The sequence below is a fragment of the Passer domesticus genome, chromosome 3 (genome assembly GCF_036417665.1).
Source record: "Passer domesticus isolate bPasDom1 chromosome 3, bPasDom1.hap1, whole genome shotgun sequence".
Lineage (NCBI taxonomy): Eukaryota > Metazoa > Chordata > Aves > Passeriformes > Passeridae > Passer > Passer domesticus.
Window position 1 is genome coordinate 90,171,055 of NC_087476.1, and position 15,877 is coordinate 90,186,931.

Below are 15,877 nucleotides of genomic sequence, written 5' to 3' on the forward strand. Positions count from 1 at the left end.
GTGTGAGAAATGCAGAGCATGGAGTAAGGATTAGCACAATAGCAAAAAAAATCATGAGATGAGCTATTATTATTCCCCCCAATTTGTTGGTTCCTGGTTTCCATATGTTATTAATATTTCTCTGTATTTTGTTTGAGGAAGTAGTCAGATGAAAGGTCACAACTGTTTGAGGAAAGTGGGTGAATCATTTACTGAGTCACTGTGTACAGGCAGTGAATGCTCCATATATTTGTGACTGTGCATTCCTCTATTAGTTTGCCATCTGTTCTGTGGAAACCTAAATTACTAGAGATGAAGAGGGCTGCAAATCACTTAAACAGAAATGGTATTGCAATATAACTTGATGGACTTGGACAGGAAATTGCATAGTTCATTTAAATCACAAGCTCAGTGCAAATTTAGGCTGCATCCTCCCATGAATATTTGAGATAAAAGTGAAATGAGCAGGTATTTACTAGGCAGAAGTAGGATGCACAGTCATGCCCAGTGCTTTGCTCATGAGGTGGAGAATGTGCTCGCTTCAGACTTTTGTGATCATATGCAAGGGCTGTAGCTTAAACATTGCCTTTCCAGATTCACACTAAAAATCCGAGCTGGGGTTGGGGTCAGGGTCTCTGTGACAGATCATGTGACCCAGAACAGCAGTTTTGCTCTTGCTTTCCCATCACTGGCACTGGAGATGGGGAAATTCCCACAGCTGAGGTTGGACAAAGAGAGAGAAGGAAAAATCACATTGCAGACAAAAATTCAGAGAAAAATAATCACCAAAGATTGTAATCAGAATGATGGAAGGGTCTGGGTTCATTTTGTTTGCTTTTTCTCTAAGATTGTCCAGGGGCAAAGTTGACACATTTTTAAATGCCACATCTGCTCAGTCATTTAGCAAACGTGCCTACTTCTGTTACCACCAAATTATATAACATGGTGAGATGGAGGCTGCCTCACGTGCTTTGCCACAGCCTGGTGGGTCACTTGACAGGATGAGGAACATAATATGATAATCCGGGTGTCTTTCTTTCTTTCTTTCTTTCTTTCTTTCTTTCTTTCTTTCTTTCTTTCTTTCTTTCTTTCTTTCTTTCTTTCTTTCTTTCTTTCTTTCTTTCTTTCTTTCTTTCTTTCTTTCTTTCTTTCTTTCTTTCTTTCTTTCTTTCTTTCTTTCTTTCTTTCTTTCTTTCTTTCTTTCTTTCTTTCTTTCTTTCTTTCTTTCTTTCTTTCTTTCTTTCTTTCTTTCTTTCTTTCTTTCTTTCTTTCTTTCTTTCTTTCTTTCTTTCTTTCTTTCTTTCTTTCTTTCTTTCTTTCTTTCTTTCTTTCTTTCTTTCTTTCTTTCTTTCTTTCTTTCTTTCTTTCTTTCTTTCTTTCTTTCTTTCTTTCTTTCTTTCTTTCTTTCTTTCTTTCTTTCTTTCTTTCTTTCTTTCTTTCTTTCTTTCTTTCTTTCTTTCTTTCTCTCTCTCTCTCTCTCTCTCTCTCTCTCTCTCTCTCTCTTTCTTTCTTCCTCTCCTCTCCTCTCCTCTCCTCTTTCTTTTATTTTTCCCCCTCCAACAGAGACAGTTTCATGCTTGTGGGAAGGTGCTGTGCTGGCAGTTCTGGGAAGTGACACTGTCCCCTGAGCAGGCACCGCACACGTGGTCACACCGCACACCGATCTGTGCGTGCCGCGACACTGCACGCTTCCCTCATCCTGACGGACAGCAGCCTCATTGCCACGTGGAAAAACAACCTTTAGGGCTGAAAAAGTACATCAGGCCAGCTCAGGTGTTTGGCCTTTGTTACTACACCTTCTTGCCAAGACTGGCAAAACTTTAAAACTGGAGAATTCTCTATCATTTGAGCCAGAGCAGACAAGAGTCCATCTTGTCGATTATGATGGAAATGTGAAGGCCCATCTGCTAGAGGTGCTACCTTTCACTTGAGGCAACGACTATAATTCTCACAAATCATGTAGTACAAAGCTTTAAAACTGCCTAATACGACTGCAGGTGCAGCTGAGATATGGGCAGGGGGCTGCATGGGCATTAAGCAATCCATGGCTGAGTACTGCTGCATGGAGTGAAGTAAAGGGAGAAACAATCCTGCTAGAAATGCAGGTGAATCTGCTGTAAACTACTTGGAATCCCAATGAAAAGTCAGGATCCTATCTAGGAAAGTAGTGCTGACCTTCTGTATAGGACTCAAGCAATTGAAAGCTGAGCAATTTCATTGATACATTTCTGGAGTGAGGCCTGAGTTTCTTCTAAATGACAAGTTTAATTACAGCTCCTCTGCTCTGACCTTTAGTTGGCTTTATGTAGGCATCCAGACTTGCAAGTTGTACATTGTACAAAGGGACTTCGAGTTTGGTTTTCTCTTACTACACCTACAAGTGGAATGCCAGTCTGATGGCCTCAGAAATGAAAATAAACACCGAGCAGAGCAAGCAGAGCACTGTAGCACATGAGGGTTCAGTAGAACTTCACTTGTCTAATGCCATCCTGAAGATTGACTTCTTTTTTTTAACAGAAATAAGTCTAAATAAATGGTTTTTTCAGTCTTTTCAGGTGATATAGGAGTAATTTTTGTGGTACTTGGCAAATTTTACAATGCACATCTTTGGAATTACCTTACAACATGTATTGAGTATTGCTTCATTCTAGCAGCCACTGTGTTTTCTGCAGCTAAATGAAGGCTGTAAAGCCTGATTTGAAATATGAACTGACAAAACTGTGAAGAGAGAGAATGTCTCTGTAAAATATCTGTAACTATTTACCTTCAAATGTGCAGGTATTATGCAATATAGGATCATAAATGTTTTATCCCCTCTTGATAGTCATGGAGCTTATATCATTTTGAGATCAAAATGTACAACATGCAAGGGGGGAAACTAGAACTGCTGAGTCTCCCTAAGTTTTTTTGGTGTTGTTTTTGCCTTTTTTTTTTTTTACAATTATTTGTATAAAATCTCCTTTCCTATGACCATTTTAAGCTGTTTCATGTGTATGCAAGGGGAAGAAGCAGCTGGGCTAAAGAGATGTGTTTGCGTGTGATTAAATATTCCATTATTAACTAGCACCTAGTGAGATGCTTTCCTGAAATCAGGAGGTTTTACTGATGCCCTTTATTTCTTGTAATGTATGTTAAAGAAATGGTACTGTGTTTTAAAAGATACTTGAGCATGTCATCAGTTCTGGGAAAAATTAGCAGAGGCTACTTGAATATTTGAACAATTGTACTAATGGGCAATATTAAGTCATCTTGCCAAGGAAGCACGTATGCAGAAGGAGCTGGGTTTGGGAACTTAATCAGAAAAACCACAGAGTGAGTAGGAAGCTTGTCTTGGGTAAGAGTAAAGAAAAGCTGAGCAAGAGCTCTCAGAGCAGCATCCTGTTTTACCCGCTGGGGGCATGTTCGGCTGTCTGATTTGTTTGATTCTTGCACAGCTGGAAAAGATCTGACGCTGTGAAAGGGCTTGTTAGTTTTATTTTGAAAGTAGAGCTGATAAATAAATTGGGAGGGAGGAAAGAGTAAAAGCAAAGAGTAAAATCAGTTGTTGTTTCTGCCTTTTCTGTGTGGGAGGTTTCTCACCCTTCAGCTGGAGTGCAAGTGCTCAAGGAGGCTCAGTACCTGGAGCTGGCACAGCTGAGAGGCTCAAACTGTGGTGTGGAGCACAGCCTGGAAACAGTGTCAGACACCTCCTGAGAACAGTCTGGCACTGAGCAAAGTCCCTGTGCTTTCAGCAGCAGGGCTGCTACAGAAGAGTCCCACTCCTTCCCATTCCTCTGCTGTGGCAAAGGCTGATCCAGGAACCTTTGCAGCTGTGCTGTGAGTGATGGGCTGAAAAGCCCAGTGAGCAAGGTGGAAGTAGAATGCTTTTGAAATTAAAAATTAATACCAGTTATTAAAAGTAACAGTTAAAATTAATTATTATTTGGGAACATAATTAAAGCAGCACTATTTCGGAGTTCAATTCTGTACCAGTATCTTTTAACTGGAAAAACCACCTGAGTTTTGGCAAGGCACTCAGGTTAAAATGCTAACAGCTGAGTAGCTTGACTGGTGCCAAAGTTAAATGTATTTCCTCAGTGATTAATGATCAGGCTCAGCCTCCACTTGAATGTGGTTTCACAAGCCCTTCTTTCTCACTGTAATGTCCTCTGCATGTCACTCATTCCTGCCTGTTGCCACCATCACCTACATATTCACTTGTGCCAGTGTAACAGCTGGTGGGACTGCACAGTGAGTTAGATGGGGAAGCTAATTAAATCTTTCTAAAAACCTTTTTTTGGGGGGAGGAGAGTGGTTTTTTGGGGGAGGAGAGAGGTTAATTTTACTCAATATAGTTCAACATGTGCCTGTACCAGCAGCTGTCCTGGCACAGGTAAGGTGAGAGTGAATTGGAGGGACCAAGTTATTGAAGTCAGCACTGTTACTGAGAAGTTTGTGAAAATACCTTGTTTTCGTGCAGAGCAGCAGGAAAGAGGATGTAACCAACTGTTCTGGGAATTTCTGGGTTACATGTGGTTATTTTGCTCAGAACAGAGACTTAGTTCAGAGTGCCTATGGATCCCCATTCAGATCTCTTTTCTGTAGCAGACTGAACAGAAATCACCTTGCTTCTACATTCTGGAAGAGCATGCTGTGCTGTGCTGGAATGGATGTGACTTTTTTCACTGGTAGAGAAGAAAAAAAACCTTAACCAACCTGAATTTTTCTATATGGTACTGTTGATCTTCAGTGCAGTCATCTCATGTCCTTTCCTCCCCTGTTCCCTGGGCACTGCTGCCACAGGAGAGGGTGCCAGTGGCCTGTGGTGCTGTACAGACGTGTGTCCTTTCCAGGCACTGGCCTCAAATCTGCTTTTTTTTGTGCTGTAAAGTAACCCTGCTGGACTGTCTTCCTCACTGCACAGCTTGTGCACTCCTTGCCCGGGTATCTCACAACTTTCCCTGAACTTTAGTTCCCTCTGTTACAGAGGTTCCTTTTTCCAGGTGTAGTGTAGTAAGATTTTGCTCTTTATCCAGTGCTTTCTACTTGGGGTTCTTGCAACTAAGTGTGCACCTCCTCATTTCTTACACAGAAAAGTAGATCTAGGTGACAGTAGCAGTGGAATACAATCACAGCCTGCTCTCCATCAGGGTGTGCAACAGTTAAATAGCTGTCCAGCTTCAGGCCACTGCTCAAGTAATCTACAATTTAACCATTACTTTTGGCAGCTTGATTTGCTTACTTTTGTGTTTATCATGTTTGTGTGGTATGTGAATCCAACCAAATCCTGCTGTATGCCTGCAGGCATCTTGCATTGCATACCTGAGACCACACTCGCCCATATCGCTTCTATTTTTCCAGTCCCAAGTTCTTCCTGTGCTGCTGCTGTCTGAGCACACAGTGCTGTCCCTGTGCAATGTAGATTGATACCTGCTCAAGCCCTGTGATGCTGTGAAGCTTCCTTCATCTGGGATCTCAGGAAACAGGCTCATCTCAGAGTCATAAACCAAGAAGAACCTGCCTGTTCAGTGATGTGATTCAGAAACCTAAGTGGGATCAGGGTTGTGTCATGTGACACAATGAGAAGCTAACGATATTAAAGAATAAAGAGCAATAATAACGATATTAAAGAATAAAGGGCAATAATTATGCCCTGCCGTTGTAATTTTATTTTAAAAACTCATTGATCCCTTTAGTTCTTTGTATGATCTGTTAACTGGTCAATTGTTAGAAGCCTTTCTCCAGATTTTATTTAGTTCTCAGGTAGGCCATTTTCCCATCTAAGTTGATACAATTTGGCCTGAGAAAGGACCAGGAGAGAGCACTTCAGAGTCTGTGCCAGCAGCAGTGGCAGGAGCCTCCAGGACTCCTCTGTAAGCCCCAGGCTGACCAAGCACCCAATCCACCCCAGCAGCTCTGCCTGGCGCTCACCCTCACAGGCTGTGCTTCCCGTGGATGCGCCGTCCACGTCCCCGTAAATCAGCAGTGTGCCGTGCTCTCTGCTCCCCTCTTGGCTTCAGGAAACCCTTCATCTGGAGCTTGCCAGATGCCTAAGCCGGGTGTCCCGGGGTGTCCCGGGGTGTCCCGGCGGGCAGGGCGGCATTCCCGAGGTTGTGTTCTGCCGCCTTCTCGCGGTCACCGTTCTGCTTGCAGCCTTCGCTCCACGGGGCGCTGCCCTCGAGCGCCGTCCCCGGAGAGCCTTGCATTGCATACCTGAGACCACACACTTGCTGCTGTTCCGGCTCTGGAAACCTTGCTAAAGGTAACAAAAACATTTAGGAAGAAAGTCTGGAGGAGAACCGCAAAGATGCTCAGAGGGCTGGAGCGCCTTTCCCGTGCAGACGGGCTGGGAGAGATGCGGCTGCTCAGCCTGGAGAAGAGAAGGCTCCAGGGAAATCTCACTGTGCCCTCCGGAGCTTGGAGGGAGCCGATACAAAACAGAGAAAGCAACTTTTTACTCGGGCAGCTAGTGATAGGGCAAGGATGAACAATTTTATACTGACAGAGAAGGGACTTAGATATTAGGACAAAATTCTTCAGTGAGACATTGGCACAGATTGCCCAGAGAAGGCTCCATCCCTGGAAGTGTTCAAACCAGGTTGGATGGGGCTCCGAGCAGCCTGGGATCGTGGGTGGCATCCCTGCCTGTGTTGGCACTAGATGATCTCAAAGGTCCCATCCCAAACCATTTTATGATTCTATGTTAAGTTCTTAACAGAGGAACTTTGTAACAAAGCTGATTTGAACTGGGACTTTGCTAAAATAATTCCGTTTCAGGTTTAGTTGGCTGTCTCAACTAAATAATAATAATTTTGTTGTTCTTTGAAGTCAAATGGAGAAAAATTTGTTGGAAAAGTATAAAACATTAGGTCAAGGGATCTGAGTTATTGCTCTGTTTCAACTGTAAAGTGTTGATGAAACTTTGGGTGTAGCTTTCTTCCTGCCATTTTCTGTATGGAGAATGGAAAGACAATAACAGCTACTTTATCATGGTGTTTGGGGGTTGATTGAAAGAAGGTCCTCAGTGCAAAGATTATGTGGTGTAAAAACAAGTAGGACATTTCCCAACAGAATAGGACCCAAATTCTTTCAGAGAATGCTGTCTCAGGATTTGTATTTTTTAAATGCTTGTACAAAATCAGGGTGACCTCATGCCAAATATAGATCACCATTTTAAAGTTTTTTGGTAAACTCTTACTGGAAAGCAGAAGAAAACTAAGGAAAATATTTACTTTTCATGTAGGCATATAAAAATATGTTTTTCAGTTTGTTTAGACCTAAGTGGTTAAATAATTGATTGTTAATCAGTTGTTGATTTAACCTTTAAATTAAAAAAATCTTTTGCAATAACTAGAAAGTAATAATAATTTCATTACTGTCTTGTATCCATCCACCTGTAGTGATGTACAGGTGAAAATTCTACCAAGTACCCTTCTGATAATTAATAATTCTTCTAATAGAAGAAAATTCATATGCTTTTTTTTTGCACTCCTCCAAAGGAGTAAGTATAGAAATAAAGAAGTCCATAAGTATTGTTTCCAGCCAGTGTCATTTTTTTCTGCAACAGAGCAGTAATCTGTGGGACTTTATATCTCCAGAGTACAGCAATTAGGGAAGACTTAATGATTTTCATGAGTAAAGACAGATGAAGAGGTGTCTCTGGTTTTGCCTCTCTTCAGAGGCCGTTCAGGACTCAGCAGATGGACGACCTTAGGTCATTTGGTGTAACAACTGGGCAGCAAATTTGGCACTGATCAAAGCCAATCAAGGGGTGGCAGATTTATGCTGGAGCTCAGGTTGTTGCAAAGTGTTGCTATAAACTCATCCGTGATGGATTTGCTGTGGAGGAAAAGGCAGGAAGGCAGTGGCTGCGGCTGCTCAAAGCACATCCTTCTGTGCCTGTGCCCTGGCAAACAGCTGCTGGCAGGGCTGGCTGCCCTGGGGTGGGACAGCCCCCTGACATCCAGGGGTCTGAGTCACCAAAGAGTTGCTTGGACTTTAGTAGACTGTGTGGTTGGGATATCCCACCCTTGAGAGTAAGGAAGCACCCAAGATTCATACATGCTCGTGGGCAAAAGGAATGACAAAAGTCAGAGGGTCTGCAAACAACCAGAAAGTTTTAATAGTGAATTGCACCCTTGGCATGGAAATTGGTGTGTTGGTCCCTGATCTACTGTGTAAGCACATGTGTGGGCTTGGGATAAAGGGCTGGGGTGAAAGGGAAGACAGGCAGGAAGAGATTAATTAAAGAGAGAAAAGGAGACAGAAAGAGATCACCAGTCCTGGTTTCAGCATTGATTCCTCTCTGCTATTAATTACTAATAATTATTGAGTATGTCAGTTTATTCATAAGCACCATATCATTGTAATTTTGGCTCATTCCATCATATTATGTGGTTTTACCCCATTGACTGATGCACTTTTCTCTTTAAAAGCTCTTTAAACACATCCCTTAACTGTATTCCTAACTCATCCTGCACTGTTGTCAGTAAAGTCAGGAACTGCCTGCCTTTAGTTTTTATCTAAATATGGAAGACTTAACCCATTTCCTACTCTTTTCATATAGATCTTTCGAGTTTGTAAAGGTCAAGCCTTTTAAAAAGCAATTACTTAACATGTAGCAGTGACAAAGTTGAGTTTTCCAAATAAATTACTTCAAAATTAATATTGCTAATATTTACTAAAAAAAAATTAACCCTATGTTTCCCTTCTTTATCTTGTCTTCAGATTTTTGAGTTTATAAGTCCTTTTGTAGTGACTTATATTTGCAAATAAGCTATATTTTTATGGACAAGAAATAGTTTAGATATGGCAGGAAAGACATGGAATTTTTAATGACAAATACTGTAGATACTACTAATTTCTACTAGTAATAATTTGTTTCTCCTTGCTCTTACATGAAGATCAAACCACTTAATACTAGGATTTACAACTGATTCTCTGGAATTTTTATCAGTATTAACTGGGAGCTCTATTTACTATGCAGATAAAAATAAGTAGTATAAATAGAGTTAAGGTTAAAGAAAATATTTAAATAGAAGATAGTAGATGTGAAAAATACAAGTCTGAATGGCAAAGCACTGAAATGAGATCCTAGGTTGGCACAGAACGTTGTAGCTTCATGGAAGCTAATAGACCTATCCCAATTCACACGTAGAGTTCAGAAACAAAATAATGAAGTTAAGCCTCAGAGAAAAAGGGAGAACCAGGGATGGGACTTGGGGAACGCAGTGAGGAAGTTTGTAGGTTGCATGAAAAATGCCCAGCAGAGGCTAAAGTAGCGCTTCAGCCACTGCAATATTTTTTTCTCTTTCTGTATGTCTGATAGTTGGCTCATGAATGTTTTCTCCTGCACGCAGGGTCACGGACTAGCTGAGAAGGCAGCGGAGTTTGTCTCCAGTTGCGTTTAGAAGTGCACGGAGATGCTGCAGCCGCTGGATGTCTCTCTTGCTCCGCTTTCCCGGACAAGGACCAGCCTTGCAGAGGGACGGGACAGATGGGTCAGTGTGGGAGGCCAGCTGCTCGCTGCTGCCCAGCTGACTGCCATGATGTGACACGACTCTCAACACAAGAGATGGTGAGGTATCAGCACGACTGACAGATGAGAAATGCGTTTTTCTTCCCTTATAAGAGCACTTTTTTTCCCGCCCTGTTCTTCTCAGTTGTGCTCTTTGGCACTGTACTAAACCTGCTGCCAATAACTGAAGATTATTTGAAAAAACAAGTTAAAATTTATAATGCTTTTCTCAATAGTTACCATATGTAAGCAAGTACTCTGTTAGGCTGGATAGAAGAAATGCACCAGGTAAATGTTCTTTTTGCATGCCAGGGGTTTCTGGCCCAGATCAGTTAAGCTGGGAGCACCTTCATATAAACAAGAACTAGATTTCCCCTTTCTGGAAGAGTCTGCACTCTGCTTTCTCTGTTCTGAAACAGAATTGAGAGAGACATACCTGCAGAACTTCCAACGAAACCCTGCTCTGAAAAAGTAGGCATTAGGAGAGAATTTTGGTTACCTGTGTGAGTCAAGGGTACAGGACCAGGCTCTTTGCCGTGCTCAGCTGCTGCGTTGGAAAGGCAATGGAAATCTTTCTGCAGGCACATTGTCAGCCCTTGTTTGTTTGAGGCATCAAAAATACAGGAATGCAGCAAAACTTTTCAGAAGCTCTGTGGAGGCTGAGAGCCTCAAGGAGTCTGGCTTGTGTAGAATGAAAGAGTTCTGCCCTGCTGCCCAGCACAGAGCTCTCAGGGGTGGGGAACACAGGGAGAGCAGGGTGGTGCTTCAGGCAGCGCTTTCAGAAGGACCCATGAAGGTGAGTGCAGGGAATTTGTGTTTCAGTGATCAGGCTAATATGGGACTTTGGGGTTAGGCTGGAACGTAATAGAGAGCTCAGAGTTTCAAGGTAATGTGTTGACTAGATAATTTTTTGCATTCCTCAAGTCTCCACACTATTTTTCAGAAAGTTTCATCTGTATATTGTGAAATAGTATGTTTCCTTATATTCATATTATATCTTCAATTCTTTAAGTTAAAAACCAACTTAGATTACAAATTCTGAATGCTAAAAGTCTGATATATTTCAGGATTTTGCTGGATTTTTTTTTGTGTATTTTTTCTCAGTATATATGAAAGGAGTTACATAACTTTTGACTTTAGTGGTCAGCCAATATTTGATCTCCTCTAGTTTATTTATGTCAGAAATGTTTATACAAAGTGATGTATCTTTGTGTACATTCTTTGTAATCAAAGTAGGATTAAACCGAGGTCCTGTTTTCCTGAATGTAGCAGGAAAAAAGACAATAGGAAACAGCTCTTCTGGCAGTAGCCCAAGCCTCTCTCTTCAATCAGGGCTGCACTCAGAAAATCCTTGCTCCCTTTTTTTCTCTCTTTGTGGTAATTCAGGATAATTTTACAAACTGCTTCACTGGTTTGGGGTGTTTTCTTACCTACACTTGTAACGTTCCTGACTGGGCCACACAATTTTGCTAAAATTACATACACACACTTTTGTGTTTGCATCCACATGGCTCAGGTGTTTTTTTTATTTGCTTGTCTTGTGGCTGCTGCTTGGGAGGCAAATACCTATTTGTCTGCATCTTCAGTTATATTTAAAACCTGTTTTCTTCTCTAGAGCTACAAACTGGTGTCATTCCACTCCATTTTCTGCTGGCTTTCTCTGAGGCCATTCAGGAAAACAGGCAGGAAAAGACATTTTGGTCTCTGTTATTTCAGACAGTGAAATTTAAGGAATATCAGAAGTGTTGTTTAACAGTCAAAACTAAGCATTAAATGGGGGAGGTGCTCATTACCATGTTCTTAAAGTCTGGGGCAGACAAATCTGCATTTTGCTATACTGAATATTTAAAAGCCCTTAGTCCTTCTGGATTTTAGCTTTTCCAGGGTTGTATTGGAAAGATGTTTGCCTAATCCTGACTACGCATAAAAACAATAATCAGAAGTGGTTATTCTGTGCAAGAGCCAAATTGCATTGTTGTTATCTTAGACTGGCAGTGAAACTCCTGGAGAGCTATTTAATTATGTAAATTAGCATGAAATTAGAAAATTATGTTTACTTTGAATTTTGGGGGGGGATGTTTGGTTTTTTTCCCCTGCAAAACCAAGAATAAGCACCATCAAAACATATGGTTTATTTCTATAGCTTTTAGCTAGATTTAGCAACTGCTTCAGTTTCATAAGCAGTTATCTCATCTGCATCCTGCAACAATATTTGTCAAAACTCCCAGTAGTGTGAATGTCTTAATATTCTTTGAAAGGAGAAATGAAGGAAAGGGATAATAATGTACATAGATGTACAGAGAAGTACAGAGCTCTGAAGTTCCAAAGTTTGGGGGTTTTTTAACCAAAAACAAGTGTCCATTTAAGACTAGAATTATGGGAGAAAAGTGGATGTGTAATTGTGTTCATAATCAGAGAGGTACTTTTTTGGTGCTTTAAGTAATGTAAAATATGTAGGTTTTTGAGCAGCATAGAAAACATGAAAGTTGATCTTATAGGATGTTACTGTAGTCTAGGGAGAAGAGGGGGGACTGTATTCTAAAACAGTGACATTCAGCATAGCTCAGTTGGAGCTCTGTGTTTCTATTGATGTACACTAGTTGAAAATTGGTTTATGATTTCAAGTTGCATAGAAACAAAGCAAACAAACAAAAAAGTACTGCTATGAAAGCATCCATCTAGGAAAACATTTGAGGGAGAAAAATACAGTGAAAACAGCACTCTTTGTAAATTAAATTTACTATTGCATTTAATAAAGTTTCCTAGTAGGGAGTTCCTGAAAAATGTGGACTGAAATGTGAAGCAAAATGTCAATGCTCTTTTAGCTGCCTTGATGGCATATTTACAAGAATAAATTTCTTATTTTTTTTTTTCATTACTTCAAAAGGAAAAAAGAAATGCTTCATAACCATCTGGAGGAGCGTTTGCTATGATTGTTTCCAAAGGAGCAGCTTAAGAGTTTCATAAATATCAAAGTTAATAGGATCCTAGAAACAAGGAAAATTGCCTGTAGGTGATTTCTACTTATACAGAAAGAGCTCCTCTCTGAACTGCAGTCTTCTCTAAACTTTCTCTCCAGGCCTGTTGCCTATTACTGTGCTGTCCTGTTCCTATTTCCTTTAGCTGTTTTGAATCAACAGTGGGTAGAGCAGTACGTATATGAAATGTACTTGAGGGTGAAACACAATCTCACAAATTACAGAAAATAAACAATGTTAAGTGTAGCTTGTGGCTGTAGGCAGATCAGAAGCAGTCTAATGGGAACACACTGGCTTTTTGGAAATGAAACGGCTATGCCACATTGTCATAAAGCCATAGTTAGGGCTGGATTTGAAGAAGAGAAAGTCTTTCAAAAAGTGGCTTCCAGAAAGAAGTTTGAGAAATTTTTTTTTCATGTATTGATTTGCTATTTGGTATGTGGTGGGAGATGCTTCTTTATTTTTGCACCTCCTGATGTTGAGGCACTTAACTGATAACTTTTACTAAAAATATAAAATCATTGTTTTCTGCATGGACAGGATAATATGTATATGCCTCATAATGGTCATTCTTACTTGGATAAGAGCTCTTTCCTCTCCTTAAAGGTGCAGGAAAACCTCATCATCCTTACACAGCTCACAGAATCGTGCTTGGGAAAGGATGTGCACTATGACAAGACATGCTAGAAATTGGCTCTTCCTTTTGGGCTTTCATCAGGCTTTGAGTCCTGATGGGCTTGCTGCTGGCAGAGCCTTAAAGCAGCTGAAGGCAGCAGAGTTGGTTTCACAGAAGGCAGCAGGAGGCTGAGCAGTGCTGGTTATTGCATGGGAAGAGACTGGTGAAAACTGCTGGGGCTGTCCCTGTGGGGCTGAGCTGGTTCCAGCCAGGAATGGCTGGTGAACTGTGATTTAGTTCACAATATTGCATCCACACTTGGGATGCCCATTAGATGCAAATGAAGAGGGCCTTGATGTATTCTCCTTTACCATTCCATGTTCTGGTAATTTCATTTTATGTGTAGACAGCTGTTCATCATGTTAGATATTTGTATTTCACATTCCTCACCTTTCCTAAATGCTTTGTTGGTGGGGAAGAATCATTCATAAAGCTGTGGCAAGTTTCAGAAGTCTGTTATCAGAAGTTTTACATAGGACCTTTTATACAAACCTTTATTTCTGAAAGCTGACTCTGGAAGCACATTGTTGCTATTAGCACCCCTGGGAGACTGGCTCCATCTAGAAAATAAATGTATGCTTCCCTAGCAAAGATGATGATGTGGTCTTGATTGAAGAGTGAGCTCTTCATTCCCTCAACCACTGTTTTTTAGCAAATCCATCCCTGATTCTCTCTTGCAGGGTGTACAGTAAAATACGGAAAAAAAATTTTCCTCCTTCAGGAAACAAGTAAGTCTCTCCCTCCTTCCTTCCATCCATCCAGCTGCAGCTGAACAAAAAACATCACAGGAGCTTAAGGGGAGAAATATAATCCAAAATCTATTTCTTCTAATCACTATGTACAATATAAAATAATACTTAATTCCCAACAGCTCGCTCTATAGCATGTGTTTCTTCTTTCCCCACTTCACTAGTCTGAAATAATTCCTGGTGGCTCTGGCAGGAGGCAGCCACACAGTGAGGGTGGCTCTGGACTTCTCTTACTCTGTTGTGGCTGTCAACATCAAAATTTATGTTACCTCTCTCTCCCTTCATTATGTAGGTCCTTCTCTCTTACTCTCTTTTTATCACTGATTTCTCCCTTCTCCTTGTGTCACTCTGTTTTCTTGATTCTCCAAGAGCTTTTCAGTTTGCCCCACACTGGCAGGATGGAGTCCTACTGTATATTTTGTTCTGCCTGATTGGGGAAGCTGAAACTTAGCAGCCCTTGGACTTCTCCAAGTTGCTGTGTGTAATTGAATTGTCTCGAGTGTTAATCATCATTGGATTATTCTGACATTCTTGATGCAAAAATATGTACATTAAAACAATAATGTAATTACAGTTTGCTTTTAGCATGAATATATTTGTTCTTAGTGACACTGAAATGATTTACTATTCCCAATATTTATATATTGTTTTGACAGATATGCAGTGGGCTGTGAGTAATTTGAAGGTGGTGCAGTTTATTCCATGCTGCTTAAAAGCAAGGATTTCTCCCCTCCTCTTTACCCCGTCACATTTTATTATTAATGGATACATTTGAATTGTCAGCTTTCTCAAAACCATGGTGTATTGGCTGGAATGATCAGAATAATTGCTCGACCATGTCTCCCACTAACTGGGAGTACTGAAGATGCTCTTGCTTTATCTTTTCCCTAGTAGTTCTTATGGTTTGTTTTTTTTTTAATTTATCCTGCTAGTTTAAATATAAGAAATGCAAGCCAAAATATCCAGTAATGTGGAAATGTAGGCTGCCAGGAGCCGTGTGGGCTAAGAGTAAACTTTTTGCTTTGTCTGGAGGCAGGATGCTAAGGCAGCTCAGCTGGCAGGTTAATGGTGATTGTCATGAATATTAAATGACAGAACCAAAACAAAACTCCCAGAGAGACACTTATGCACAGATCTTACATAGCAACACAAACAGCTCAGACAGCTGGCTCCCTGTAGGCTCTCCTGAAAGAGAACAGTGCTGAGGAGTATTAGGATGATTTTATAAACCAGAAAGCCAATTTGTGTTCAACTGGTTGAAAATTAGAGGCCTTAATGATTTACAGCTTCAGGCAAAAATCTGTTTTCTGAGGTAGATAAATAACAGGTAAATTATATCTATGCTGTTCTCCTTTGGATTAAGTGCTTTGTAATATTTTTTGAGTTTTGTGCTGTCTGAAAATGTGTAAACAAATGTGTACCAGCCTTACTGTTAAAGTTCATACCAGCTCTCTGGTGTGCAAGTATAGTCCCACTTTTCCCTCTGAAATTCCTCTAATCCCTTTTTTTGTTGTTGATTTGGTTTTTTGTTTTGGATTGGGTTTTTTCTCTAAATAAAAACACCAAAAAACCCCAAACAAACAAAAAAAACCACATTGCAGGGCACAAAATAATGAACTACATTTGATTTTGTTTCTGTTTTGTGATTTGTCCCAGACAGGGTAAGAACTTGCTATTCACAGAGCTCCTCCTTTGGCTCCTGTGGTGTAAAGCTACCTGTACCTCCAGCTACATGGAAAAAATTGCAAAATAATTAAAATACAAGAACCCTGGATTTATTTGAAGTAACACCAACAGAGATCTGGAATGATTCCATTAAAAGCACTGCAGTCATGCTGTTTCTAAAAGGATATCTAAAGGTGAGACATTCTCCAGGGCCTAGATAGTAATCTTTGTTACATTTTTAAGTGGGGATCAGATCCTTGCACATACCTTCCTTGACTTTCATGGTTATTTAAATTTATACCAACTTAATATGTGGTTCAGTGATTTCCATACT

The 15,877-nt window shown here is 40.6% G+C and overlaps 1 long non-coding RNA gene across 10 annotated transcripts in view; it reads left to right on the plus strand.

Annotated features, from left to right (window-relative positions):
- LOC135297096 (uncharacterized) overlaps nucleotides 1–15,877 on the plus strand; it is a 55,585-nt gene that overhangs the window by 32,386 nt on the left and 7,322 nt on the right. For 8 of the 10 annotated variants that reach the window (XR_010359121.1, XR_010359123.1, XR_010359115.1 and 5 more), the window contains 2 exons: nucleotides 9,318–9,535; nucleotides 15,535–15,737. This is a non-coding gene — a long non-coding RNA (uncharacterized LOC135297096). Of the gene's footprint in view, nucleotides 1–4,097; nucleotides 4,210–9,317; nucleotides 9,541–15,534; nucleotides 15,738–15,877 lie in introns of those variants that run through there. The other 2 variants (XR_010359122.1, XR_010359124.1) reach the window with 2 other exon arrangements.